Source organism: Macaca nemestrina, chromosome X, assembly GCF_043159975.1.
Source record: "Macaca nemestrina isolate mMacNem1 chromosome X, mMacNem.hap1, whole genome shotgun sequence".
Classification (NCBI taxonomy): domain Eukaryota; kingdom Metazoa; phylum Chordata; class Mammalia; order Primates; family Cercopithecidae; genus Macaca; species Macaca nemestrina.
In genome coordinates, this window is record NC_092145.1 from 79,924,149 (window position 1) to 79,929,015 (window position 4,867).

General features: G+C 47.9%; 1 pseudogene; it reads right to left on the bottom strand.

The window, feature by feature from the left end:
• Positions 1-4,133: 4,133 nt before the first annotated feature.
• LOC105496938 (non-histone chromosomal protein HMG-14 pseudogene) lies at positions 4,134-4,660 on the bottom strand (annotated as a pseudogene).
• Between the last annotated feature and the right edge of the window lie 207 nt (positions 4,661-4,867).

Sequence of the window (4,867 nt, forward strand, 5' to 3'; positions counted from 1 at the left end):
GGTGAGTCCTAGTGCTGTAGTGGACCCAGAGCCAGTAGGCTAGGGCCAGGGGTCGGGGGCACATGACCTACTGAGACACAAACTAGGATTACTAAGGAAGTACTGGCATCACCCTTCCCCTAAAACCAGGCTGCACAGTTCACAGCTTGAAAAGAAACCACTTCCTTCCACTTGAAGAGAGGAGAGGAAAGAGTGGAAAGGACATTGTCTTGTTGGGAAAAAGTTGAGTGTTGGGAGGGAAACTGAGGCAGGGCTTGCATAATGTCCTCTGGAATGTGTCTAGACTTGCTGGCTCCTTGCTTCTAGCCCTCCTAGGCTCCTATTCCCATTATCTCAGGTAACAGAAGATGTTCCTTATAAATGCTAAACCATCACAGCTGTAAATCATGTGCTGAATGCAACGTGCTTTTTTGACCTCCACATTCTCACTCCCTGTTTCTTTGTTGGATTACCAATAAATACCGTGGCCTCCCAGAGCTCAGGGCCTTCGCAGCCTCTACAATAGTGATGGCTCTCTGGTGTCCCACCTTTCTCTCTCAAACTGTCTTTTTCTCAATCTTTTGACTCCGCCAGACTTTGTAACCTCCACGACCTGGTGTTAGGTCTGATCACCCCAACATTGTCTTACATCTTGGATATCAGTTCAGCCACAGCAGGATAGGGCACCAGTCAGAAACATGAGGCCCTCTTTCTAGGCCCTTGCTCTCAGATTTATAGACATACCCTTGGCCAGGAGGAAGCCTACTGCCTGGCAGCATTCATCACCTGCTAACCAAAGAGCTCTTGGGCGCTAAAAACCATCAGCAATACCCAGGTACTATGCTGAGGGCTTTGGCCAAGACACTGAGACTTTCCGGCTTCAGGTGAGACTCAGCACATTCCCAGCTGTGGTGGCTATGGGGTGAGGTTTCTTCTTAAGAAAAGCAGAATGAGAAGTAAAAGGGACTTTGTCTTGCACCTTAGGTACCAGCACAGCCACAGGGAGAAAGAGCACCAAGCGGGTTCTTAGGGTCCCCAATTCCAGGACTTGGCTCTTGGATGGCATTTTTAAGTATGCCCTGGGCCAGAGGGAAGCACACTGCCCTGGAGGGTGAGTCCCAGGCCAAGCAGCATTCACCACAAGCTGACTAGAGAGCCTTGGGCCTTAAGAGAACATCAGTTGTAGACTGACAGTCCTCCTCATGAGCCTATGATGGCAGAGGATATGGGATGAGACTCCTCTGCCTTTGGAAAGGGGAGGGAAGACTGGGAAAGACTGCCTCATAATCTAAGTGCGAGCTCAGGTACAGTTTTTAAATCTAGTCCTTGGCTCCGGGATGGCACCTCTGGACCCACCCAGAGCCTGGGGAAAATTACCATCCTGAAATAAAGGACACAAAACTAGCTGGATTTGTCACTTGCTGATTGTAGAGCCCCAGGACCTTAAACAAACATAATAAGTAGCCAGGGAGTGGTTAAGGTAGGCCTTGGGTGAAACCTAGTGCTGTGCTGGCTTCAAGTCTGACCCAGCACAGTCATAGTGGTGTTGACCACAGGGGTGATAGTGTCACAACACCCTTAGCTTCAGGTGGCTCAGCACACAAACAGAGAGAGGCTCTATTTATTGGGGAGAAAGTAAAAGAAGAGAACAAGAGTGTCTGCCTGGTAATCCAGAGGATTCTCCCAGATCTTGTTCGAGACCATCAAAGGTAGTACTTTCACGAGGCTGCAGGAACCACGGTGTTATTGAGTTTGGGGTGCCCCCTAAAGCAGATAGAGCTTAGATCACAACATCCAAGTCATTTGAAATATCTGGAAAGCCTTTCCAAGAAGGATGGGTACAAACAAACGCAGACTGTAAAAACTACAATAAATACCTAAATCTTCAATACGTGGACAGAGATGAATATCTACAAGTATTAAGACCATCAAGAAAAACATGACCCAACTGAATAAACTGAGCAAGGTACCAGTGACCAATCCCGGAGAAACATATATGACCTTTCAGACAGAGAATTCAAAGTAACTGTGTTGGCCGGGCACGGTGGCTCACGCCTGTAATCCCAGCACTTTGGGAGGCTGAGGTGGGCGGGTTGACTGAGCTCAGGAGTTCACAACCAGCCTGGGCAACACGGTGAAACCCCATCTGTACTAAAATACAAAAAAAATTAGCCAGGCATGGCAGCGTGCACCTGTAGTCCCAGCTACTCGGGAGGCTGAGGCAGGGGAAGTGCTTGAACCCGGAAGGCGGAGGTTGCAGTGAGCCGAGGTTGTGCCATTGCACTCCAGCCTAGGCAACAGAGTGACACTCCATCTCCAAAAAATAATAACTGTGTTGAGGAAACTAAAAAAAAAAAAAAAAAATCAACGTAACACAGAAAAGAAATTCAGAAGTCTATTAGATAAATTTAACAAAGAGATTGAAATAACTAAAAAGAATCAAAGATAAACTCTATACTTGAAAAAGGCAATATTGGCCGAGAGGGGAGGGGGGCAAGATGGCCGATTAGAAGCAGCTGCAATCCACGACTCACAGAGAGCAATGAAAATGGCAAGTGAATTCTCACCGTCAACTGAGGTATCCAGGTTCTCACATTAGAACCGACTAGTCTGAGGGCCCCACCCAAGGAGATTGAGGAAAAGCAGAGTGGGGTGACAGCCCACTCAGGAGCAGCATGGAACCAAGGAAGTCCCCACCCCCAGCCAAGGGAGGTGATGAGTGATTGCAAGACCCTGCCCAGGAAACCACTTTTCCTACAGATGTTTGCAACCCGCAGATCAAGAGATCCCCTCATGAGCCCATGCCACCAGGGTCTTAGGTCCGAAACACAGAGCTGTGTGAAGTGTCTGTGGAGAGGCCACTCACTTGCTGGCTTGGGCACACTGGAAACACAGGAGTTTTGCATACTCCAGCCCCAGGAATTCCAGCAAGGCAGGACATCCGGTGCATTCCCCTAGGAAGGGGGCAGAATCCAGGGAGCCAAGTGGTGTCATTCTGTGGGCCCCACTCCCACAGCACCTCACAAGTTAAGACTCACTCCTTGGAATTCCAGCTGCCCAGTGGCAGCAGGCTGGAGATGGCCTGAGATGGACTGTGTTCCCAGGGGGAGGGGCAGCCACCATATATGCTGTTCCAGTCGACCTCTCTAGCCCTGCTGTCACTGCGGACCAGGAGGAATTCCCCACAACACAGCACAGCTGTTGTGCCTGATTGTGGCCAGTCTGCTCTTTAAGTGGGACCCCATCAGCCCTTCTCACTGGGTGGGGCCTCCCCACGAGAATTTCAGCAACTCCAGCCAAGGTTTATACAGAAGGAATTCCAATATCACCCTGGAACGGAGTCCTCAGGGGGATGGTCAGCCACTGTCTTTGTTGTTCAGTTGACTTAGTCGTTCCAGGCTGCTGGTTCTAAAGAGGTCAGGCAGTCAGTGCACTACTCCTGTTCTGCCATAGGGCAGCCAGACTGCTTCTTTTTTTTTTTTTTTAATTTTCATAATTGAGATTTTATTGGTTGAGGATCAGTACAGACATTTCAATTTGTACACAATTCTTAACATATGTAACGAAATTCTAAAAAGCCATGAATTGTAATTCTTTTTTAAAGTTATTCCAGTGACTTTCCAGCTTAAAATTTGGAAGCAAATTTTCCTTAAGAGGCTATCAAGTACCAGTATCTTCACATGTTGGTCAGCTGTTACATATATCCCACCAGTCCACACTGAATAGCATGTACACTAGGTATTCAAATCTGTAATCTTTCACAGCACAGTAACAAAGTTATTAGGCAAACAGGACTACCACAACCAAAGATGTTATAGAGTGCACACAATTCTGACAGGGAGCGCCATGATCAAGGAGTGATCAAGTACTAAAAAACATGAGAATAGAAGTAAAATAAAATGTTCAAGACATTAAATGCAGGACTGACTCCATATTGCCATTTAATATGCTTTGTATTATAGGATATAAAAACTAACCCCCCATCTATGGAATGTTAAGCTGGCACCTGAGACAGTCAAAGCCTCCCGTAATTCAATATCCCACACTATTTTCTGGTTGTACCAAAAAATAAACAACCAGCAAATGATTTCACCTCTTAAAAAAAAGCATTTACACTTAAAAAATGGGATGAGGTGGGATTCCCTCCTTCTTAAAAATGTTTCTAGAGCTACTACAAAACTTGCATTTAGAAAATAGTTGATAAAAATATTCCTCTGGATTGTACAAGAAGGGAGACAGGGACCACTGGTAAGACATGGTATATGGTATTAATCAGACTTGGCTTCTTTTTCTCCTGCTTCATCAGAGGCTGGACTCGCCTCAGTTTTCGTTTCCCCGTTTTCTGCAGGTAAATCTTCTTTAGTTTCTTGGTTAGCCACTTCGGCCTGTTTTCCCTTTGCTCCCCTTTTCCCTTTTGTTTGCACTTTTTTGTCTGAAGATTTATCCTTCGCTGCTGCCTTTTTCGGCTTCGCTTCCACTTTGGCAGGAGGTTTAGCTGACAACCGCGCCGATCTCCTCTTAGGCTCTTCCTTGGCGGCCCCTTCGGCGGAGCTGACCTTCCTCTTGGGCATCCTGGCAGCGGGGAAGGCGCGTGCCGGGTGCCTGCGGGCCGCGGCGGGCCAAGAGCCTTCGCGAAACTGGGCTGCCTGGCCGCTGCCACTCCTCCTGCCGCCCGAGCTGCTGAGACCCCCAGACTGCTTATTTAAATGGGTCCCTGATCCTATTCCTCCTGACTGGGTGAGACATCCCAACAGGGGTCTCCAGACACTTCCTATGGGAACATTCTGGCTGGCATCAGGTCGATACCTGCCTGGAACAGAGCTCGCAGAGGAAGGAGCAGGCTGCCATCTTTGCTGTTTTGCAGCTTTCACTGGTGATACCTCCAGGT